The following is a 26,043-nucleotide window of genomic DNA, read 5'->3' as shown; positions in this document are numbered from 1 at the left end:
AAAAAAAAAAAAGAACAGAAATTTATTTTTTTCGCAGTCTGGAAGCCAGAAGTCTGAAACTAAAGTGTTGGCATGGCTATGCTCCCTCCAAAGCCTCTAGAGGAGGATCCTTCCTTGTCTCTTACAGCTTCTGGTAACACCAGGTACTCCTTGGCTTGTAGGTGCATTACTCCAATTTCTGCCTCCATCTTTCCATGACATTTTCCCTGTATCTCTGCATTTTCACATTGTCTTCCCTCTTTTTATAAGGATACACAGTCATATTGGATTAAGGGCCTACCCTAATTCAATATAACCTCATCTCAGCTTGGTTATACCTACAGAGATTCTATTTCCAAATAAGATCACATTCATCGGTACTGAGGTTAGGACTTCAACATGTCTCTTTAAGAGACACAATTCAACCTATGACACCAAATCTGGTATTTGTGACACTGCTGAAGTGTCACTGACTGAGGCTAATCCCTCAGAGAAGTCCAGAAGTGGGGGGACTCATTCTACTAAAAATAAGTTAGTCTCTTAGCAGTTAGAATGATTGCTCTTTCACCAACTCCTTCCCAAAATGGTTGTATTTTCATGATGATGTGAATTTTCTCATATTTGAAGGGTCCCCAAGCTGATGTTATTTCAACTAGCGCAGCATATGATATGACAACAGTAGTACTGCAACGCAACGCAAATATCAACAACCATGAAATCAATAGACGGAGCAGATGATATGACTCAACTAGCTGTGACAATCAGCAAATGATTGATGTGAGAAGCTCAGCTTTTGGCAGCAGGTGCTTCACTGAGAATTGGTTTTAGTGAATCACCACTGCAGCTGCCATTTTTCTCTGAGCCAGATAAATCCTGACATGAATAAGGTGCTGTTATTGGAGATGTAAATGCAGCTAGTAATAAATGTCACTGGCCTAAGTCTGAGACATGTAGTCACTCGCAAATGCAAGGAAGGGGATGATTTTGACATTAAATAAATTTTTGTTGAGTTTTGCCTCTTGTGCTTTCCACAACTGTGCATTGAATTTAGTGTCTTAATGTGAAGCATATCTAAATCAGTTAAAGTGAAGCATATGTGAATAAGTTAATTCATCTTCTAAAAAGCAAATGTATTTAATATAAAGAATTGAATGGGTCTAGTAAACAACACTCCGGGGGGAAAATAAATCTTTAAAAATGTGTATTAAGATTTTCCTTTGTTATAAATTTGTACTTCAATGGCATCAATTAAATTTAAATTTAATTTTAAATTCAATTCAATTTAAATTCATCTGTGAGTGTGGGACTACCGTGTGAGTGGTAGTCATGAAGCGCCGGCTATATAGCCTAACGCAGTGGCCCGCTCCAAATACCTCTCCAGTTCTAGCCGGATCATAAATTAGAAAAGTGAAGTTTTTTTTTAGTTGACCCATACACCTGAGTTAAAGAAAAATCTTTAAAATGACAATGACAACAAGCAACAGCAATGTCAAAAAGAAACAAAGACTAGGCTGCATCCCTTAGCAAAGATAAATAGGAAAACCAGAAATGAACATTATGGCCTGAGTCTCTTTACTGATGAACTGACTACGAAGTCTTTACCTGGTCAGTTTGCTTTTCAGAGACTGTTTTTACAGTTGGTGCTTAAGAGTAACTCTTGAAAGACCCTTTAAGAATGGATTTATCTCAAAAAGTTATTTCAGGTTTTTTTTTTATTAATATTCTTCTAAAATCTGAGACTGACATTCTGTATCTTATTCAGATAGAAACATCTAAATCTGCAGGATGTTAAATAGTGAGCAAAGATAAATGCTTTTTGAATAATGTTCCTCTGTATGTTTCTCTTTCATGTGTGTTTTTCCTAGACTGTAGGAGAAAGAAATAGCCATAACTAAGAATATCAGGACAAAGTAGATGCAAGAAGGAGACCTTTAGCCCAAGAACTAACAGAATCAAAATCACACAGGAATTCACACAGTTAGATTTGAAAGGAAATGGAGGTCAGGAAGAGAAAGAAAAGAGTTGGCTGTAAAGTTAGTTTTGTTAGTGAAAAAAATAAAGTGCATTTGAAACTTTCTCAGACCTTTTCTGGTCCTATGTTGGTAATTGGTTATTTATTTTTAAAAATTTTTTAAAGATTTATTTATTTAGAGAGCGAGTGAGCAAGGGAGCAGGTGAGCATGTGGAGAGGGGCAGAGGGAGAGAGTCTTCAAGCAGACTCCCTGCTGAGTGCCGACCATCAGCCAAGGCTTGATCGCAAGACCCATGAGATCATGACCTGACCTGTAAACCAAGATTCGGCTGCCTAACTGACAGCCACCCAGGTGCCCTGGTAATTGGTTATTTAGAAGCAGTTTGGTTTCAGATGAAGCTGAGTTTATATTCCCTTCCCCTCACAATAAAGAAATGGCCTATGATCTTGTACTAGTCACTTAACCTTCTAAAGTACAGTTTCTCCTTGGGTACTAGGAACATCCTAATAATGACTATCATTTATTAAGCACTTCCTATGTGTTAGGCATTATACTGAGTACTTTTCAGACATTGTCTCATTTAACATTCATAACGTATTCTGTGAGGCAGAAGTTTTCTTTCCACATTATAAATAAAGAAAGTTGGGCCAAAGTTATCCAAGTTATAGCTATTAAGTTCTAGAGACAGTCTGGCTCCAAAGCTCATGTGCATAGCATTATACTGTCTTTAGTATTAGAATCTGTCCCAGCTTTAGCCTTCTCTGACCAAAACTTTTGGACTGTCTGACTTCCTTTGCCCCGTGTTCCCGCCTTTGACACTGCCTCTCAACAAGTTTCAAGAAGGGTTACTTTGCAAAAACCCTTAAAGCTCCCACAGGCTATCTGTGCAGATAGAGAAACTGCAGTCCGAAGGCTTTACTGTTTTGTAAGAGGTCATTATGTCCATTTCACGAAAGCATCTTGTCTTACCCAAAAAGGCACTAAATAATAATAATAATGATAAATAATAATAATAAATGTATTTATATAGAATAATATATATTGTAATATTTTTACATTTAATAATATATATTATTTAAAATTGAGGATCTATTTCTTGGTACTCCTCGCCCACTTTGCACCCCTTACTCTAAGAGTCTGTGAAATCACTTTCTGGTAGATATGGGAGGATGGCAACATGGGTTTTTTTGTTTTTTTGTTTTTTTTATGTTGGTTAATTTGTCTTTATTTTTAATTTAAATTCAATTAATTAATATATAGTGTATTATTAGTTTCAGAGGTAGAGTTTAGTGATTCATCAGTCTTATATAATAAACCAGTGCTCATTGCATCACATGCCCTCCTTCATGTCCATCATCCAGTGCTGTCCTGAACTGTCTTCAAGGATATTGCTGTGCTTCTAAAAAAACAGAGCTGGCTCCTTTGAATAGGTTACTGATCTCATCAAGGTGAGGGTGGAGCATTTGGTATTCAAATACAATGCTAATAGAATGTCCTATAAAAACCACTTTGAAAAAAATGTGGCATATTTTCCACATATTTACTTTTCGCTGCTCCTGTGGGTTGAATTAATCAAGTTACACTGCTGTTCTTGAGACAGTATGACTTGGTGTCAGGCAGACGTGGGTTCCAATCTTGACACTGCTTGGTGCTGGCTCTATTATAACTACAGGCTCTTTCAGGCATCCAATAGTATTAATATCTACTTTCGAGGGCTTTTGTAAGGATTCAGTGTGAGAATGTTTAAGACATCTGGAAAATCACGAACACTTCACAATTGTTAACTGCCTTCCCTCCCGCGTTGGTATATTCACTTTCATATATCACATCATTTTCATTGGCTTTCTTTGTAAACATAAATGCCAGATCTAAATATGCTAGTATGAATATAAGAGTATTGGGGTTAGTACTTAAAATTTTAAGTCTATTTTTTTTTTTAATTAACATTGAAATTACATTCTTAACTGTGATGCCTAACAGTGTTCTCTTTAGCCCGAGTTATACCTATTAAGATGTTGTAAATCATTTGGAACACATCTGAGACTTATGAAATTATTTCCTGGTGTTCGAGGACTGTGACAGAAGCAAGAAAGTAATACAGGCTAAGAAGTTTAATATTGTTGGAAAAATTTAAAACATAACTTCCTTTATTGAAGCGTGGCAAGCAAAATTAAGAAACAGTGAGTAGTTTATAATAAATGTGCAACTGGTGCTTTAGCGAGGTGGTTTTTCTATGACACATGATAAGGAGGTAGAGAAAGGGGCTTTCCTGAGTGATCAGAGTGGCTTTCAGTTTATATGTTCGATGCCAGGAATTTTCAAACCACACAAGCCACACCTGAGGAGATGTGCAGGACAGATGGGAGCAAAGCATGACAATTTTGCATGTTGTATGCTAACTAAACACAATCCTCCTTCCTACCCCCGCCCCTGATACACACACACATTCTTCCCTTCTATCAGCTCAAGATTAGAAGAAAGCTTTTTTTTTTTTTTTTGCCCCAAGCTAATTTGATGGTGTACAGTAACTTTTATTCAGGTATTTTGCAACTATTTATAAAAGAGAGGTCATTTTAGGGCAAGCCTTTCTACCCTGATTTACTTAAAGGAATAAATAGTAATGTCTGATTGTTACATTTAAAAAAAGGGGAGGGTAGAATCCTTCAGTTCGAGCCAGTATTAAGAACTTTGAAAAAGATTATGAAACTCAAGTATAATGCTAAAAACAATAAGGACAAAAACTAACCCCCATGTAAAGACCATGGATAATGCAGTCACTATGTGAAGAGGAAAAGAGGAAGAGATTACTAACAGACTTCTCTTCAAAGGAAAGGAGGGGAATATCAATTCTTCATACAAAGTGAATTCGTATGACTGGTTTCAATGAAAATAAGAATCCTGGATCAATGAAAGTAAAGAATCCTGGAATTTTGATGTCCTTGGGTAACTACAGTGTACATTCTGCGGCCTAAAGCTAGGGAGAAAATACTTTTTTTTTTTAAGAAAAATCTTAAGAAAAAGCTCATATAGTTAATGTCATCGGTCTGAAGTGGATAGTGCTGGACAGTGGAATGACGAACAGAAATCTCTGGTCTGACGGCTCCCTAAAAAATGTCCTGCTGGGTGGGTGGCAGTGGCCAGGTGGGGAGGAAAAACTACCTAAGAGTGTGGCACACAATGCTGCCTGAATATTCTGGAATGCTGGTGATCTTCCAGTAATTGGAAAGCATCTGGCAAGTGGTACAGATTCCCAGACTCGTAGATGTCACAGTTGACTTGCCTGTTGCCAACCTTGTATTAATTTCAAAGCATAAATTTAGATCCAATGTGAATTAAATTTAGATCCAAAGTGAAACTGAGGTCCACTGCGTCTTTGAATGTAACTTAATAAAAGTTGGGGAGGAGGCTTTTGTTTCATTTGGTCATTTCCAAACATCAGCCTCCTAGAAAGGATGAGAACAGTAGCAAAACTTCTGCTTCCACTCCCTTTACTCCTCTCATCTTGTTCCTTCCTCTACTGTGAGAATAAGGAAAAGAGAAAATGGTATACATACCTGTTGCTTGTTCTTTTCTGTCTTGGGATTCTGGACATTTAAATGGAAACTAAAGCACGATTGAGACCTGACTTGTTCAGAACCCTGATTAATGCTTTTCTATTTCAAGAAATGCTTGCTTTAATTTTTCATGAGAACTTTAAACGGATTTAAGAAGTATAGCCTACATCAAATCCCTTTTAAATTTGTTTATCTTCTTGGATTAAGGTTAGTTCTGTTATTCCATGATTTCAAATCATTACCCTTACCCTTCTCTTATTAAGAGAAGAACAAACTTTTTTTTTTTTGCCTTTGCTGATTACTGCTTCTTCTTCCTGCCTTCTGGGAGAACACCTGTTACTCAGTTTTTGACACATTGATCTCTCTGAGCCTGAGATTCTATCAATTCTCATCTTTTCAACTATATTCTACACAAAATTGCTGAAATTTCCATTTTCTGAAAACTGAAATTTCAGTTTTCTCCTCTTGCCTGAGTCCCAGGCTCATAGTTCCAGTGACTTACCATTCACGTCCCCTGGGCTCCGCTGGGACCATTTAAATGTCACCAGCTCCCCTCCTCACCTGTTATTTTGTTAGTGGTTCCACTCTCCTAGTTCCCCAAACATAAAACCTTGGAATTGTTTCAGCTCACTGCTTTCCTTCATTCACTATAGCTATCCCCACGTTCCACGGATTTTTCCATTTTGAAATGTTTTTTAGACTCATCTGTATCAGTTAAGAGATCAGTTTGCCAGTTATCACAAAGAGCCAAACTAGCTAGATTAAACACAATGTAAATGTAGTTTTGTGTTGTGTACAGCTCAGGTTGCTGGTACAGGGGTGGAAGAGAGGCATGGCCATGTTAGGAGTGCAGGCTCCTTCCATTGTGTTGCTTTGTCATCCCCAAAGTCTTGATTGTCCTAGTCTGCTTGATTAACGATGGCTCAGCCCCACAGGTACAGACCAATGTTCAAAAAGGGGACAAGAGGAGGCAGAAGCCACATTCCCCTCTCTTTCAGGGTATAACCTAGAAATGAAATACATTACTTCTTCTCAGAGCCCATCTTTAAATGGCAAAATCCAGTTGCATGGCCTTATCTAGCACCATGGGAGGCTTGGTTATATGGTCCTTAGCTGTGTGCCCAGCTAAACTTCCTATTTCTACAGAAGACAAGGAGAAGAACTTTGGGAGCCAACCAGCAGCATCTGCTACACCTTCCTTACTCCAATTCTATTGTCTTTACCTTTTGGCGGGTCTTTATTGCCCATTGCCAAGATTACTTTTGGTGACTTTTAGCTGGGTTTACTGATGGCTCATTATCAAGCCACCCATTCTTTCTTTAAAGAGCCACTTCCCCCCCCCCCTTGTTTAACCTTTGCTCTTAACCTTCAAAGCTCTTTGTAATCTGGTCCTATTCTACCTGTTTCTAATCTTTTTTTCAAAGTTCATTGATTCATTTATTTATCCAGTAAATATGGGTTGAGTGCCTACTCTGTGTCAATCACGGAGTCATTTATTTTCCTTAAACTGGTGCTGTGGATGGAAACATCTTCATGAACGTACATACTTGCTAATGTCACAATGATTCATTTGTTTGAAGCTTGTTTTCACCATTGTCATGCTTGAGAGGTTAAATACATTTTAAGAACAGCCTTTTGAAATGAGGTCTTGCAGTCGAAGTGGTTAGTTTGCTTTTAGGAATCAGATGGTGTTCACTTGACACTTTTCAACTTTCAGGTTTTTATGCATTTTAGAACTATGATTTACTTTTAAAAAACAAAATGAAAATAGAAGAATGCTTATTGAAGCAGCTTTAATTAGGTTTAGTAGCTCATAGAAATTGTAAAATTTCTCAAATGCAAGCATGAACTGAAGATCACCTCATGTGTTACAGTTGTCCAGTTGCTTCTTTGTTCCCAAACACAGTAACCTCATGCTTAGTCCTGCAGACTGAGGTGTGAAGATGTATATCACAGAACACACCTTGTTTGGACTTTGTCCTCGAGACTGCATTTTCTTCTTTTTCTATAATCCTAGGTAATAGAGACCTACATTTACTTAATACAACTAATCTGATGTTATTTTTATATTTAGTTCTTTATTCTTTCAGAGAAGATGCTGGACCAGGTCCAGGTCTAGGGCAAGGTATGTGAAGCTGAGTTACAAATACAGGGTCAAATCTTTATTTAGATTTTTGATGTTTTTTTTTTTCATCATAAAGTTTCATCATAGAGTTTTTAATTAGTTTTAGTCACTAATTTTGATTTTTTTAAAAAATTGCATTAAATGTTATTTATCTTGATTTCTGAGGATTCAGGGACCTCCTGAAATCTCGTGTTTGAAGTACGCTGGATCCTTCTTCTTTATGTAAATTATTTGTATATCGACATGGCTGGCTGCTTGAGTCATTAAAACTTTCAAGTGAGGATATATATATTTCAAAGAGAAAATAAATACTCATTATTTTACCAAACACTAGAAGCAAAAATTATCTTAAATGCCATCAGATCATCATAGTTTAAGTATTTACATTTACAACTGAGATCAAATCAGGATACACAGGGAAACCACTCCATGAAAACAAGGCAGGGGTATTAAATGGGAGGATGAACAAGTGGCCAGTTGGAGTAATTTTAGCTGCTTTATTACATTCTGTCTTGAAATGGCTGCTCTTGTTCCCATCTCTAGCCTGGTAGCCTCATCTCTAATGGCAGAGTGGTTATGTCATTTTCAGACTACATCTTCAGAAGAGGAGGAGAGGAGGCAAGAGGAGAGAGTGGGTAGAGCCTGGGAGCTGCTTTAACCAGAGCAGTTCTGCCTGTATGTGTCTTACATATTGGCCATCTGCTAAAGAGTTCATTTGGAAAAAAAAATATTTAAAAAATAGTTTGAGAATCACTGGACTAGATGATTCACAATTCTGAGTGTACCTGTAGTTCTGATATGATGGATTTCTGCTGACCTACCCACACCTTGATCTGCTACTCTTTGTCAGGCATGCAACAAACACCCTTTGGTGAGACTGCCTTGAATATCTCCTAGCCTTCATGTATAACACTGTGTTTTCTCTAGATTTAATAGTAGTTCTAAGAGAGGTAGGAGAGAGAATTAGACCTTGTGCAATAGCAATGTCCTATAGATTGTGCATCCTATACTGAAGTTCAGGAAGAACATAGTCGAATACCCGGTTATATTATTTTTATTTCATTTTAAAATTTCTGTTAATGTATCTAATATATATTTATTTATAATATAACATATAACTTATATTAGTCTATTAGTAGAGTGATACTTATAATTTATAAATAGTAATATTCATAAATAGGAGATGTATACTCAAAACAATTTTGTTGTTGTTAGGGTCATGCCGCTGTTCTTGAAACCTTTTCAGAAATTACTGCTCTTTTGTTAGTAAAATTGTTGATAGTTGATAACTAAGGATAAGTGGAGACTCTCCCAGTCTCTTAATCTTTAGCATATCCCTCGTAAGTCTAAATTTTGATGGGTGTGAGTTATCAAAAATATGTATGGAATATTATTTTCAAAGTCCATCCCATAAGTATACTTGGACATAACGTAAGCTGCAAAGAGGTAGAGAGGGAAAAATAATTATGTCAGCATACTATTTCTTTTTTTGTTTCTTGGTTCTATTACAATGGGCAAAAATAGTGGAAATTCATAAAATGAAAACACTAATTTGGTAAAGGTATACAATAGGGATTTTTTTTAAAACATGCATTTGAAAGACACAAATAACAATGTTTAGTTTTATCAAACTGACTTTAAATTGGGTTCCTGTTTGCAGTTTCTACTAGATCTTTGCCAAGAGCTGTATGCAGATGTTTGAAAAAAAATTAGGACTACAAAAGTATGTTTTTGTAATCTTGTTTTTAGGGGTGAATATTTACATTATATTACATAAATTTTGAAGCTTATAAATTTTTATTTTATTACAACTTCCCCCATGATCGTGTTTTCATTTATTTTTCTCTTCCTCTTCTCAGTTCCTTGTATTTGGCCTGAACAAATTAGACTCAATGGAAGGAAAATAGTCCCAGATACAGAGTGAGAGGAACAGTGCAAACCATATGGGAAGCTGGGTACAGAAACGAGGTTAAAAGATGTCCATTTTGGATTTTAAAATTCTTTCACAGTGATAAAGTATGCATTCAGGCAGTGCTGAGTCTGAAAAATACCTCATGCACCTTGACATTCAACAGATATTTATTTTATTTCTCCTACCATGTACAAAATGTTGTGCAAGAGGAATGAGTCACAGCCAATGTCCTCAAAAGGCTTTGAAAATTGTGTGAGGTGGAGATGGGAAGACAGTAATCAGAAATTTATAAGTTCAATAATGGAGATACACCAGTGTTCAGAGCACAGGGGAGGGAATGTACTAGCCCGAGGGGCATATAAGTCTTCTGGGAAAGGGGTGCCCAAGTTAACCCTGAATGGATAAATACATGCTAGCCAGGGGATAAGGAGGGGATCGAGGTCAAAGAACCTCAGTCACAGGGGCAATATAAATAAGGCCAAGGGGGCCATTAACTGGGTATGACCTCAGAACTTTAGGATTAATGCAGGCTGGGCATGGGTGAAAATGAAGGGTCAACTCCTGGAGGGCACCATACATGCTATAAAAGGGCTTAGACTTGATCCTGTAGGTGATGGGAAGGCTGTGAAGGATTAACTATACAATGACTGTGAGCACATTTACTTTGAAATAATTCCATCTGACATCTGAGTAAAGAATGGAGTTGCAGGAAGCAAGAATGCTTACAAGAAGAGTCATTTAGGATGTTGTTGCAATAGTCCAAGAAGAGTACTAACACCTGTTATTTGAAATGAGGGCCTTTTGACTTTTAACAGAAAATTTTTTTAGATGAATTTTCTTTTTTTTAAAGATTTTATTTATTTTTTTGAGAGAGAGAGAATGAGAGATAGAGAGCACGAGAGGGAAGAGGGTCAGAGGGAGAAGCAGACACCCTGCTGAGCAGAGAGCCAGATGCAGGACTCGATCCCCGGACTCCAGGATCATGACCTGAGCCGAAGGCAGCCGCTTAACCAATTGAGCCACCCAGGCGCCCTTAACAGAAAATTTTATTGTAGAATTGGAGGTTTTGCTTTTCTTAAGAAAGTCGAGTCATGGTATTTACCAGTTGTAACTCTGTAAAAACAAAATGATTAAAATTTGTTAATCTAAGGGTGTCTGGGTGGCTCAGTCGGTTAAGTGTATGCCTTTGGCTCAGGTCATGATCCCAGGCTCCCTGCTCAGTGTGGAGCCTGCTTCTCCCTCTGCCCCTCCCCCTGCTCATGCTCTCTCTCTCAAATAAATAAAATCTTTCAAAAAAATAAATAAAATTTGTTAATCTAACTGAATTTATTCCTTTTCTGGTTCTTAATAGCTTTTTTTTTTATTAATTTACAGGAAAGAAAGTTTATCAGAATTTCTTCCTAAACCTCTTAGAAATAACAGCATATTTTAATCAGAGACTTGTAAGTATCCTTTTTTCTTTATTTAGAAAATTAGATATTGATTTTATGGAAAAATTGGCTCCTTCAGGAATACACTTGACAGGATATAGCTATACAATCTGAATTGGCATGCAAAATTTGAGTGAGAGTAAAACACACAGAAAATCACCTCTCAAAAAACAAAACAAAGAAACCAAAACCTCGGTCAGAAAACTGTCATCAAATCTATCTACACCTAGTGAACGTTTGACTTATTTTTTGGCAATTTTTATTTCTTGATGTCATTTTCATTACTTTTTCCCCTTTGTGAAAATATCTGTGTGTCCACATATTTTAGGAAGTCTGTAACATCAATGAGAAGGAAGAGGAAAAGGGTAGGGTGTGAACCCAGGAAAGGGAAGAATTTGTATTCTGTTAAAAGTTACATGGCTTCGGACGAGTTTGTATTTTCCAATTATACTTTCAGTGAAATTTTTTACAAAATCAAAGCTAGGTCTCATAATAGCTAAGCTTCAGTCAGTTTCATCATATTTTTGAAATGTCTTTTACTCTGCTAGATCCAAAACTGGCCAACTCAGAAACAGGGAATCAGGGAGACCCTTCCTGCTTCGATTTAGCAAGAAGTCAAGACAAGCACATCTTTTTACAAGCATGTATTTTATCAGATAAGTTGAGAAGACTCAATGAGAAGAAGAAGAAAAAAGCTTTGTCCTAAAAGTGTATCTGTAGCAACAGCATTTAATATTTTATTCCCTGAAAGACATTTGAAATCTAATGTAGTCCTATTTAGCACTAAGACAAATAGTTGTCATACTGAGTTGAAGAGCAGAGTCTAGAGCCCATGGAGTGAAGGGAGATTAATGAAGAAGTCAGATAACTAAGGTCTGGAGCTGATGGGTTCTTCACTAGGTGGTAAGAGCTTAGCATACTTCTGGGCTTCTCAACTGTAAATACTTGTGTTTGAAGATTGTTGACTAGAATTGATGACTACCTTAGATCATTTTATGATTCTAGGATATCCCTGAAACTTTGTTGCTTAGTAGTTCATAGTCATTTTATCTTGGGTAATCTATGATTGTTATAATGGAATTAACACTTGTGTAGTAGCTAATAAAACCAAACAACAGGAACTAAGACCTATTTCTTGCTTGCTTCATCAGATAAGATCTCAGCAAATTGTTTAATTAAAAGGTGTACTGAAATTTTAATTACACACTCTATCACAATATAGGTGGTTTCCTAGCTACGTGACATTAATTTTTAGTTCCAATGCATCCATATTTGAATCTTGTGTGTTTGAGCAAGTTACCTGAATTCTTTAATGCTTCAATTTATCAATAAAATGAAGTTAAAAATGCTTATATTGTAGGCTTGTATGGGGATTAAGTGAAATGATGAAACAATACAATATAAATAATAATACTGAAATAAACTACTGCAATCAAAATTTCCTATCTTTACTATATTGTTTCACAGACTTTGAGGTTTTGCCCACATAATGATTTCATTTGTCCGTGTATATAAACTATTTATAAAATCACTGAGAGAATTGTGAGAATGGAGATTTTTGGCCACATTCCCAGATATTTTTAAAGAGCATCTCAGATAATTCACATGAAAATGACCTACATAACAGGCTACTCTTTGAGAAACACAAATTTTCTTTTAAAAATGAGCCTCAAAGTGGTTGATTTATCAAATCACAAGGGAACTTTGTACAAAATACATATTCCTAGGGCACCATCTTGGAGATTCCAATTTGGCAGATCTGGAGCAAGGCTTTGCAATTTGTGTTTTAAACAAGTTGCCATGCTGATTTTGATTTTTGCAAACCACTGCTCTACAGCCTCACCATATCTCTGCCTTTTAATTGATAAAGCTTATAGCTGTGCTTCCCATAAGTAGATGAGGGGACATCCTTATTTGTCAGTGCTTCAGCTAGTCCAGTTCAAGTTCCAGGGGTGAAGGAATGAGCTTGGATATCTGCATTTATGTACATTAACCAGATTGGCAGTCTTCTCTGCCTTGGTTGGGTAACTGCTTTAAGTAAATCAAGTCAAGGCCATAAATTGTGGAACCCCTGAGTGAGAAAGGACTGTTGGAGACCATCTAGTTTAAACCCTTTGTTTCACAGAGGAGGAAAATGAGTCTCAGAGGTCTGATAAAGGCCACAGGACAAGACCAGAACTAACTTTTGAATTTCTGTTCCCAGCTCAGTTCCATTTCCATTGCAGTTGGTTGACTTTGATTCTGCCATTTCAATAACATGCAACCTGTGAAACCAGCTACTCTTGTGCTGGCTGTAGGCTTCCCAGCAGGCATAGAAAGTGCTGTATGAGTCAGCTTTCCTACTTAACTGTTCAGCTGTCTGAAAGTAACAGCTTCTTCCTCCCCATCTCTAATTCTCTATCTTGAACAACAAAGAGGCAGGAAGGCCACTGAGGGACTGAAGATACTCCCCAGGAGAGGCAGCCTCTTCCAGCAGGGGCACCATCTTCTCAGTTACCTTCCTGATTCTTTATCTTAGCCAGAGTCATCTGCTTTTTCTCCAACTATCTCTGGATGGCAAAGCCATCATTGCTTTTGTCTGTCATTTTACTCTTGCATCATTGCTTTTGTCTTTCATTTACTCTTGCATCATTTCTCTTAGCATTCTTTACATCATGTTAGTTGCCCCTTTAGCTCTGGAGTGCCATTAAGTTCAACAGATATTAAATACTACTGTGTCCCAAGAACAGTCTTGGGTACCAGAGATGTAAAATGAAGCTAGCATGGTCCTAGTTTCAGAAGAGTTTACAGTGTCATGGGGAAGGAGATAAGTATAACAAATCTGCAGGAGTGCTTGAGAGTGTTATAGTAGCCATGGCTACCATGTCAGGAGAATCAAAGAAATATTGGGAAAGGAAGTGACATCAGTCTGTTTCGAGTGAAAAAATCATAACCCATAGGATAAGTTTGCAACCTTTTGCAACCACATGAAGTGAATGTTTCTAAGGTTTAATGAAGAGAGCTAATGCAATCAGAGATGAATAAGGTGGGTGTTGGCATGATGGTGAGAAAGGGACACTGTAACGTGTAGCAGGAGACCTGGGTCTTCTACTCACACTACCAACCCCAACCTATGTGACTTGTGCCAATCCAGTGAGACTCTTTAGGCCCCACTTGAGTGCTCACTCAGTTCATTCAAATAATGAAATTCAAGTTATAGGCTGTCCTACATTTCTGAGATACAGTCAGGTGGAGGAAAAGTACCTCCCAAATGAAGTGCTATCTGAGCCAAAGCCTCAGTTTTGAGTAGGTATTGATTGGGTGAAGAGAAGCTTTGGAAGGAGAATGCTCCAGCCAGGAGGAACTGCATCCATCCATTGGCCTGTGTCTGGGGGTGAAGGGAGTATTTCTGAGAACTACAAATCCTCAGTGGGGAGCAGTTTCTCTCAGCTGCTGGACCACATGGGAGGAGAAGCAAGAGGAAAGGCTGGGATATAAGCAGAATGTAGATCATACAGGGTGTTGTTAGTCATGCTAAGGAACTGGGCGACTTTTTCTTGGCTTAAGGAGAAGGGTCGAAGAGCTGAGATTTAAGATTTGTGTGGCTGAATTTAAGAACGGAAGAGGAAAAGAAAACTGAAGCAGGATAAACAGTGAAGGGGATAATCCAATCTGGAGATGTGGTGACCTTAACTAGGTTAGTAAAAAAGTGAACAGAGCAGTAGTTGGTCCATCAACTAAAGAGCTATTTAGAGAATAGAGTTTATATGACTTGATGATCATGGAGGTGAGGGAAAAGGATGCCTGCTAGGCTTCTGACCTGTGCAACTGGGTGGATTTTAGTGCTGTTCATGGAGAAAGAAACCCAGGAGGTGGAACCGGTTTCAAAAGGAATTCGAGAATCTCTAACATGAGGGGAAGAAACCAGCCGATCCGTCCCGGGGCTCTTCATACTAACTGGCCTTCCACATGCTGAGAATATCACACACATTGTCACACTTAGTCTTCTCAGCTGTGGGAGGTAGTATTCTGTGCTCAAAAGATGTGAAAGCTGAGGCTCAGAGAGCTTAATGCCTTGTATAAGGTCCCTTAGCTAATAAGTAGTGGAGCCAAAAGTTCAGACCAGAGCCAAACCAGGTGTATTTCATTCTAAAGCAGGCACAACTTCTATTTTATCACTCCCTTTTCCCTTTGAGTCTGATACGTGTAATTCTGTGAAAATAGGTCATTTGTAGAACACAAATAACTTTAGACCTTATGGATTGTTAAATTGAAGGCATAAACTCTACCTTCTTACTGGTCATTATCTCTCACCTGGGATACTGCAATTGTCTCCAAACTCATCTCTTGAATACACTCTTCTTTTCCAATCTGCGCCAAAGTGATCTTTTTGAAGTTCAATTTTGATCATCATGCTATTGCTTCAAAAATGTCGATGACTTTCCATTGCTGTTAGGATAGAACAAATCCTTAACATGCCCCAATGATGTAGACCCTGTTAACTGATCCACTTCATCTTGTGCCATTTTCCACCTTCTTCTCTGTGCTTAGGCCACACTGGCCTTCCCTCAGCTTCTGAAATGTGCTATGTTCTTCTCCTCTGCGTGAAATACTCTCCTTCTGCCTCTCTATCAACCAGCTAGCTCCTTTTCTTAATATCTCAGCTCATCTTGTCAATGAATCAGGTTCTGATACACTCAAAAAACAAACTATTTTTTCACCTAAGACCACAGTTTGTATTTATACATGGATTTGTGTTCATTATTTTTTTCTCATTAGATTCCATGAAAGTAGTTCTATAACTGTTTTGCCAAGCATATAATTGGCACTCAATAGATATTTTCCAAGCAAATTAATAAATTTATAAAAGAGCAAATGTGATTCTGGATTAGTTAACTTATATTTGATTATTTATTTGGTATATTATTATTTAGAATTCAAAAAAGAACATTTTCTTTATCCCCATAAAATAAGCTAGTTCCAGTTATATACAACATTGTTTTTTAATATCTTAATGATATAATATTTCCCCTGGTATTATATTATAATTGTTTTTCCCTTTCTGAAGTCAATGTTCTTTTGCACGATAAATGAAGCTAATTCCAACAGCATAGTGGTAATTACTGAATTGACATTTTTTGGATTAAACCAATTAAACCAAAGCAATTAAAACTTGGAAATGGCAACTATAAAAGAACAATATGTCATCATTCAGTGTACCAATGAAGAATGGAAATGTGTTACAATTAGTTTGTAAATGTCACATCTTTATTGCACTTGCTAATTAAATGAGACTTTTCCATCCCAAGCTTGCTGAAAATAATTTGGAATTTTCAGGAGTGACATTTTACTTTTTTCACACAAGAATGATTCTTTGCCACATGACGATCATAGTCTAACAAATAAGGCTTGGATAAGGCCTAGTGAAGAATGCCACTAATGTGAGCCCTTGGCCCTCAAGTGGTGGTGGGCTTTCAGGGCTCAAAATAGGCTACCAGGACTCAGACTGAACAAATGATTGGCCTGGATTGGGGTGGAATCTAGCATAAGAGATTTTTGCAATCTATTCTACGGATAACATTGCTGAGACCCCCCGGAACTGTCTATGAACATTGGCTATGATTATCTAGCCTTTCAATCTCGGAGAGCCAACTGAAAGGATTAGATTACATGAGCTCAACAAAGTTCTTTAGCTTGAATAGCCTGTAATTCTAGATGGAGGAAGGGGTGAATTAAAGGTAGGTGGAAGAAAGCTTACATTTTAGAGATTAAAGTTCCAGTTGTTACAGGAGACAGGTTGTTGGCCACTAGGACGACGATTTATGATATAGTCCAGCATTTACCAACATGGGGATCCTGGTCTCCTAGGATTCTACAGAATTATTAGAGGGGTCCACAAACCATGTATGCATATGTGTCTAAATAAATACTGTCATATACCATATATATTACCATTTTCCAAATGTATATAGATTGTTGTTATAAAAATGAGAATTTGTTGCTTTGAAATATTTATTTCATAGTACCTTTTCATCTGTTATGTATTTTCTCAGTCAGATATCTAAATTCTTCAATCCTTGAGGCATCATTTTCCATTAAATCTCAATGAACAAGTTGTATCTGCCATACTACAGGATGTACAAACCATTTTTTCCCCACACCTACTATTTCTGAGAATCTTCAGATTCCAGGACTCCATCCTGAGTGCTACCTTCACTTTTCTCATCTGATGCTCTGGTCTTTCTTTTTTTTTTTTTTTTTTAAGATTTTATTTATTTATTTGAGAGAGAGAGAGAATGAGAGATAGAGAGCACGAGAGGGAAGAGGGTCAGAGAGAGAAGCAAACTCCTTGCTGAGCAGGGAGCCCGATGCAGGGCTCGATCCCGGGACTCCAGGATCATGACCTGAGCCGAAGGCAGTCGCCTAACCAACTGAGCCACCCAGGCGCCCTGCTCTGGTCTTTCTGATCACCACTTTCTGCTGTTTCCTACAACTTTTTTGATGCTGCTGCAACTCTCTCTAGTTGAAATCAGACTAGGATTGTCCTCAGGGTCCTCTCTTTGTTGCCCAAAGCAAAGATATCATTAAGATGGTTGTGGTGCATAGTAAACTTTACCCAAGACTGGAGGATAATATGTGAGAATTATAGTGCAGAGATGGGAAACATAGCATTAGATATTCAACATCATTTACTACTAGAGTCCATTAATTATGCCCATTTATGGAGGGGATCCCTACTGGTTGGCTGTGTCCTTAGTGTCCAGCCTTGTTTCAGGTTTCTACCCTCCTTCCACAGGCAAAGTTGCTTCAATATTGTCTTGCCTCCCTGGACCCTAGGCTAGAATCCCTCTCCCTGCACATAAAGAAATCAGTACATGTTGTGATTTTACATCCTAGAAGTTGTTATGCAATTCAGAGCCCAGTGAATACAACTTTAAAATTACAACAATAAGTAACTGTTATTGTCTGAATATTATCATTCCCAAGTAGTAGTATTTAATGAGCCTCTACCCCAACAATCTACTCCCAAGCAAGAGGGCTCTCCCATCAAAGGGGTGAATGATTATTTTCACAAAGCCTTAGAAGAACATAGATTGACTTCTAAGCACGGCACAGGGTCAGGATATGGACATGTCTTTCCCTAAGAGACTTTAGAATCAGAAACCTTCCCCTAAGCACTTGAAGGCATGACCTTCCTAGAAAGGGGTAGCAAAAGGTCTGCCTTCCTCTCCCACACACACCCAAAGGCTTGGTCTTTTCCTATTGCAAATTACATCCACCATGTCCATAGGTGATCTGATGTTTACAAAATGGTTTTATCCTTGAGAAAATTAGAAACCATCATTATTGTGGGATAAATACCGGCCCAGATGTCCAGTGACATGCTGTCTAGACTTGATTCTGAAATTAATGAGATCTCTGTCATACCAGCAATCTGGTCTCCTTTTTCTCATCTTTGAAATCAGGATTCCTTTCTTGTTAATTTAATTTTTTTTATTATTTGCTGATGATTAAAGCTCCTTCTAGCTCCAAAACTCTCAGATATCTCCAAGTTACTTATGGAATGTCTATTGTTTTGTTTTTCTCTTGACTGTTTTCAGTAGCATTGATTAGTTTGGCTTTGCATCAACTCTATGAAATTGTAAAATAGGGGTCATCTCGGTGGCTTAGTCAGTTAAGCATCTGCCTTCGGCTCAGATCCTGATCCTAGGGTCCTGGAATTGAGCCCCACATCAGGCTCCCTGCTCTGCTCCCTCTGCCTCTCTCCCTGCTCGTGCTGTCTCTCTCTCTCTCAAATAAATAAAGTCTTAAAAAAAAAAGACATTGTAAAATAGGAAAAAAAAACTGGATTAGGTGTGCTATGGTCAAGGTCAGATAGACATTTGAGTGCCTTGTGCAAATCTTACATCTCAATTTTTAAAATTAGCCTATTGAAATATTTCTATATATCCTTAAAAGCAGAAAACACACTTATTAATTTTCACTCAGCTACTGAACTTCACAGGTCATTAAAAAGTGTTATGAAAAATTAGTCACTTGCTCCCAGTTATAGATGGTGATAGAATTAGGGGTTGAATCATATGTTTCCATCATGACCCTTAATTTTAAAAATGAGAGTTACCACTAAAATAAAGGAAGAGACTTTGTCAGAGTGCAGATAATATTTTAAAAATGCAATTTTAAGAAGACCAAAAATTCTATTTACAGTTATAATTACTACTATGTATATGAGAAACAAAGATGAGAATATCTCAATATATGTTTCCCAGGTAAATCCCGAGGCAAATTACAGAAGGTATTAAAAGAAGAAGAAGATTCTTAGACTCCAAAGAGTTTACTGCATGCATTAACTAGCGGCAAAATGGCCACTCAACTTGGCCTCAGTTGAGTAAGTGCCTATGGAAAAAAAATACTCAGTGAAAATATTCTGTTATGACTGGGCTAGCTTAAATTAAAAACACATCAAAGAAACATGATGTTTTCAGACTACAGAAAGCCTTCTGATAAAGAATTTACTGGGAAACAGGTTTTGAATTTTAATTTTGGCAATTAATATTTTAAAATGTGAAGACTAGGGGTGCCTGGGTCAAATAAATAAATAAAATCTTTAAAATAAAATAAAATAAAATAAAAAGATAAAATATGAAGACTATGTAAGTTAACAGAAGATAGGCAGCTCTGCTTTCCCTCCATGTCTCATGGATGATTTGCTGGGGAAAGTCACACACACAGGTAAGCAAAAAAAAAAAAAAAAAAACCATGAACATCTATTGTTTTCATTATTTCCTAACAGGGCTTCTGAAAATGCCAGAATATTCCTCTCCATACAATGTGAGGCATGATTATTGTCACTGTCCTGCAGTCCCCAACATGCAAGGCTTCATGGTTTTCAGAAACCTTACTACTCCAGGGTGGAGTATGTAGCTTAGAACTTGAGTCATCTCTTCTGAGACTAAAAGACCCAGGGACAGTCTCCTGGTGACACAAGAGTGACTTGAACAAGAACATTCCTCATTCAAATGAAACAAGAGCTATCGTGTACATAGTGATTAGTTTTTCTTTAAGCTCACACTTTTTAGTACAAGTAAAATATATTTTTAGTAAAGTTATTCCATCTAGCTCAAAAAATTCCAAATTTTGAGGTTATTGCAATAAATGCATTTAGTCCACAGGTCTTAAAAGTGAAACAAATTGGTTTATAAATGCTTAGAATATGTTTTTTTTTAATTTTTTTTTTAAAGATTTTATTTATTTGACAGAGACACACAGTGAGAGAGGGAACACAAGCAGGGGGAGTGGGAGAGGGAGAAGCAGGCTTCCTGCTGAGCAGGGAGCCCGATGTGGGACTCGATCCCAGGACCCTGGGATCATGACCTGAGCCGAAGGCAGATGCTTAACGACTGAGCCACCCAGGCGCCCTAGAATATGGTTTAATGACTACTTTCCTCTTTAGTTTCTGGTTATTTTTGATGAGTGATTAGGAAGTTTAGTGGGTTTCAGCAGAATTGTGTGAAGCTAAGAGGAGTGAAAGTGGTGACAGCTAAAAGCTACTTAATTAAAGAAAACTCTAAAGATCTAGGTTCTACTGTCCTCACTGCAAATGGAAAATGAAGGGATTTACTCATCGAGGAAACATAACAAGACAGGGTCAAGGGAAACTGAGGCTGAAAGAGGTTGAGGAATCTGCCCGATGTTATGTAATTGGTGCTGCTAAAAACACAGATGCAACTCCAACCTCCTTGCCCCAACCTTAAACATGGGCAGAAGACAAAATGCTGATAATTCAGGAAAGTCTTTCCCCCATCTTTCCCAAATAACAGTTCTTTTCTATTAGCTAATTTGCAGAAGTGCCACCATTAACGATTTGCTTCTTTGGTCTAAGACTTTGGAGTTTTTCTTGTAGGGAACCACACGTACAACATATTTCTGTGAATGAATAAGTGAAGGAGTAAGTGCCTATGTTTTGCTAAATGTGTTTTAATGTAATCATGTAATGTTTGTTTCCCTTACTTCACTGTCTTCATATATTCATTCTCAGTATTTGTCCTCTTACAAACAGCTGTTTTACATTCATCACATCTCAAAAGATTGTTTCTGATTTTTTAATTCAAAAGATGCACATCTATACATGATGCTCTCCAAATATTAGTTGAATTAAGTGAAATCTTCTTCAACCTTGCCTTTTCCTTAGTCCATTTTTTTTTACAATCTATTTGAAAGACCCAAAGATATCTTGATCAATATCATCCAGAATGTTCTGGTCCCTCAGGCTGACTTTCTAAGGTAAACAAGCTTTGGTGAGCAATTGTTTCTGCTATATCTAATGTATCCATGTTTCCATGCTTCCTTCCTCCTTGGCTTCCCCTGCTAGTGAAGATATTTAGAACTGTCTATAGATACACTAATTTTCAGATTATTGCAAATGAGTCAGCTTTTTAGTATTTTCTTCAGTTATTTTAATTATGATGGATTTGGGGGAATTTTTCTATACCAAAATTCTTCAGCATCCTTGATCAAATGTCAAAGGATAACAATGAGAAATCTGATGTGAAATTGGGGCGCCTGGGTGGCTCAGTTGGTTAAGTGTCTGCATCTGGCCCCAGTCATGATCCCAGAGTCCTGGGATTGAGTCCTGCACTGGGATCTTCACTCAGTAAGGAGTCTGCTTCTCCCTCTGCTCTGCCACTCCCCCTGCTTGTGCTCTCTCTCTCTCTCAAATAAATAAATAAAATCTTAAAAAAAAAAGAAATCTAATGTGAAATGGATCAGGGTGGCAGGTTGATTTGAAATGTCTTTCTTGGTTCAGAAATATTGCCAGGCCTAGAGTATAAATGTACTAATACTTGAAATGCCAAAGAGTGCTTTTAGGTTTGATAACATAAGCTTCCTATCTGCTCAGACAGGATCTACAGATGATGTGGATTGCAAAATCAGATTGATGTGAGGTTCATTTGGAAAGCACTCATTGAACAACTACTATCCACTGTCCACATGTAGAACCTATTTGTTCTTGCCTCCCAGGAGGTAGGGTCTTCTAAGGGGTAAAACAAGTCACCCACACAGAACTTTTCATGAAAAATATATTAAACTTATTTAGAGGTGGACTTGAGGGTTGACTGTTAGAGTGAATGGTGAAAAAGTCCAGGGGATGACTGATAGAGCCTGATAGAGCAGCTATGGAAAAAGTTAATTTTGGGATTAATTTAATTTTTAATCTACTACAAGAAAATTTGCAATAACCTTGGAAATTAGATGAATACATCTCTAAGGTTGTGCATGTGCGTTGGTATACTTTGCTAAAACAACCATTCTTTGGGGTGATACATGCTGTTAGACCCTGAAGCCCAAAAATTTATGGACTTATATTTGTTTGTGGGATTTTTTTTCAATGCATTATTAGAGAATCTGATCTCAAACCTTTACTCCAATTCAGTCATTCCCAAATTTGTGTGACACCATGAATCTCCTTGGGTGCTTATAATGAACATGGTGTCAAACTCACTGAATTGGAGGCTGTGGTTTGTATTGTTAACAGACTACCCGGGTGAGCCTTATAAGCAGGCAAATTTGGGAAGCTCTAGTTCATCTGGGACAAGATTAATTTTAAGTAAATAGGCTTTTTACCATACCCTTGCCCCGTCTCTTCCTCTATCTATTTTTCTCCCTCTCCCCTGTCAAGACTTAAAAAAAAAAAAAAATCTTAGGAAGAGCTCATTTGCTTTAAATTTACTTTTAGTCTCTGGGCTGGCATAAGTGAGATACAGTTTTCCCAGAGACCTATTTTTTGGTCGTCTTTTTTCCACAATTTAATCAAGTGTTAAGGTGAAAAATCTGCTTCTTCTCTGTGAAGTGGCTCATAAGACAGAAAAGGAATTAATTTATACTGCCCGGTGTTAGGATGCATTATGATTATGTTGGCAAAGCTATAAAAAGAAAGTATCCAAAGCTTATTAAAAAATTCCAAAGAGGTCCCTGTCAGGGCAGATGGATGAAACAGAGTGCCTAATCATTTAGCAGCTACCGAGCTAAAGGATCTTCGAGCCAAGGTGTATATAGGTGGGGCAGCTTGGAGAAGGTCACCAAATCATAGTTATAGCTTTCAAGGGGAAAGTTCAGTATTTTACAGTAAGATGCATATTTATTTGTCTTACTGTATAAAAATGACTAAAAAGCCTGGTAAATACATTGCAATCAATGGTCAGTTACCCCCAGGAAGTCTAATAGTGGATTTCCTTTGTTGCATTCATTGGGGCCTCCTCTCCTTTGTAATCAGAAAATGTCTTTCCACAAAATGCAAACTAGAACCACAAAGATGGAATACAGGAAAAATAAATAAACAAATAGTCTAAAATTACCCCCCAAAAAAAGTTTTATGGTCTTTACATAAAAGTTTATATATATATTTTTAAAGATTTTATTGATTTATTTGAGAGAGAGAGAATGAGAGAGAGAGAGAGCGCATGAGAGGGGGGAGGGTCAGAGGGAGAAGCAGACTCCCTGCTGAGCAGGGAGCCTGATGCGGGACTTGATCCCGGGACTCCAGGATCATGACCTGAGGCGAAGGCAGTCGCCTAACCAACTGAGCCACCCAGGCGCCCCACATAAAAGTTTATATTGACCTCTTACTATTTTCATTGAATTCTGGTAATTGTGATGTAAGATAAGTTGGAAAGTAAAATTAACAACCTGAAAATAACAGTAATTAAATTATAGAGATTATACCACCAGCAATAAGAATTTGCTTTCATTTTACTCTGGGAAAGAATTTTAAGACATCTGAATGTGTGTGTTCACAGATTATATAATTATACCATGTGTATATATATTATATAATAGTTAATTAGAAGTATAAAGAGAATAAAAAATTAATTTTTATTCAAAGTTGTGCATATTATTGCAATCAATGATCTTTATTTTTAAGATTCAAAATTGAATGAAAATTTTCATATTAGATGAATTGCTTGCAAAATGTGAGTTTGATTCAACACTATGGAGAATATGAGGTTAAAATCAAGAAAATATTCTTGATAAGGTGATTCATGTGTATGGTAGATGGCATAGAGGTGAATTTTAGGTGGTGTCTGGTCCCTAACTCTATAATTCTGGGCATTTCTATGCTATCTAATCTCTTCTAAAGTTATAAGGGTCTATGAATCTAGAAGGGAGGCAATAAAATGAAACAGAAAACCATGTTTTGGAATCACATGTAACAAGGCTTAAATCTTAATTTGGAACAAGTTCCTAATATGTGAAAGATTCAATTTTGTTTGTCTCATTTGGACTATGGGTATAATTCCCACCCTATCTCACCTGACCCTGTATCTCTAACATTTGTGGTAAAGATTAAATAAAATAATGTATATAAAGCAATCCATTATACCTAGGTAACTAAAGGATCAATTAAGAGTAGCTGTTTTAAATGTGTCTAGCTGATAATTAAAATAATTACTCCTTTACACTTCCTTTAATGCTTTCCAGAGACATTGTTTGTTGTGCAATGATACATGTTCACTTAAGTTTCTGATTAGTTTTTTTAAAGATTTATTTATTTATTTTAGAGAGAGCATAAGCAGGAGGGGTAGAGGGAGAGGGAGAGAGAATCCTAAACAGACTCCACACTGAGCATGAAAGCCTGACACGGAACTCGATCTCATGACCCTGCGATCATGACCTGAGCCAAAACAGAGTAACCTGACTGACCAACTGGACCACCCAGGCACCCCTCATTAGTTTTTTAAAATGTGAACAAAGAGCCATAGTCTTGAAAGTCGAAGTTGTCTCTGGAAATAACCTGACTTTTTGAGAGAAAGGATTTTTTAAGTTATCTGTAACTGGAAAATTGAGAACAGACTTTAGAGTGGGAAAGAGTATATGACAACATAAAAGTTAGTTTTTGTTTCTGGGAAGAGAATTGAATCATTCACTAGCTGGTGAGAGAGGAATTCAAGATGTGACAAGGTCCTCGGTATTATCTGAGTCTCTGGGAAGGTGCCCAGTTCTCTGGGTTGAGCTGGAGGGGAATTAAGCAATAGAAATTTGAATGAAGTTAGGAAACCCAAATATAGACAGAACTATGACTTAATTCTCAGGGAAACATAGCATCTTAAAGAAGCTTCATATTTAGCAGAACCCTAGGAAGATAGAGAAGCAATGGTGAGAAGAAGTGCCTCAGCAGATGGGCCACGTGGAGTTCCCAGACCCCCACCCAGACGGGTGCAGGAGAAAGACTAAAATGAACTCAAGAAGGGCACAGGGTGGTTTAAATAGACCCTCAATTAAACTTGCTGCCTGGGGCTGGCTGCCTGGGTCCTATAGAGGAGCTGAAAGTTTGAATGCTTTCTTCAAGATCCCAGTATTGTGTATTTTTTTTATTATTATGTTATATTAATCACCATACATCATTACTTTTTGATGTAGTGTTCCATGATTCATTGTTTGCATATAACACCCAGTGCTCGATGCAGAATGTGCCCTCTTTAATACCCATCACTAGGCTAACCCATCTCCCCACCCTCCTCCCCTCTAGAACCCTCAGTTTGTTTCTCAGAGTCCATAGTCTCTTGTGGTTCGTCTCCCCCTCCGATTCCCCCCCTTCATTCTTCCCCTCCTGCTATCTTCTTCTTCTTCTTCTTCTTTTTTTTAACATATAATGTATTGTTTGTTTCAGAGGTACAGTATTGTGTATTCTGACAAGTGAAATGAGTGCTTTGGTCACTATTAGTGTATCTAGAGCTCCAAAGGGGATAAGGGGTACCCTAGTGAAGCTTTGTATTGTAGTCTTAGTATGTGTAGAGAATTCTGTTACCTTGATTTTTATTTTGGGTTCTGTGAAGAGATTCCCAGAGTTCTTTACCCCAAAGGAGGCAACTCTTGGGCAATGTACAAAAATGTACAGATGGGACCAATTGTTATCACCTAAAGTGTGCCAATCATGCTGACCCTTAGGTTTTCTCCTTTATCAGCGACATCCTGGTTAAGGGATGAAAAACAGCAGCTCTCCACTGAGTCCCATCATGTATGATTGTGATGATATCAACAGTAAAATGTATGAACTCCCACTGCTAGTCATTTATTTGATTCTAACGGGCCC

General features: G+C 37.5%; 1 protein-coding gene across 3 annotated transcripts in view; it reads left to right on the top strand.

Moving 5' to 3' along the window:
• Positions 1-26,043, top strand: part of PKIB (cAMP-dependent protein kinase inhibitor beta) — a 102,649-nt gene that overhangs the window by 51,073 nt on the left and 25,533 nt on the right. For 2 of the 3 annotated variants that reach the window (XM_088024252.1, XM_088024253.1), the window contains exon 2: positions 10,918-10,985. The exons of the other annotated variant lie outside the window; for it this stretch is intronic. The gene's annotated coding sequence lies outside the window, so the exon portion shown is untranslated. The remainder of the gene's footprint in view (positions 1-10,917; positions 10,986-26,043) is intronic. 3 annotated transcript variants of the gene reach the window in all.

This window comes from Eumetopias jubatus, unplaced genomic scaffold, assembly GCF_037043125.1.
Source record: "Eumetopias jubatus isolate StellerSeaLion01/CBP00866 unplaced genomic scaffold, mEumJub1_p1.0 scaffold_6, whole genome shotgun sequence".
NCBI classification, from domain to species: Eukaryota; Metazoa; Chordata; class Mammalia; order Carnivora; family Otariidae; genus Eumetopias; species Eumetopias jubatus.
The sequence above is the reverse complement of the archived record's forward strand: the minus strand, read 5'-3'. Positions and strand labels throughout refer to the sequence as shown.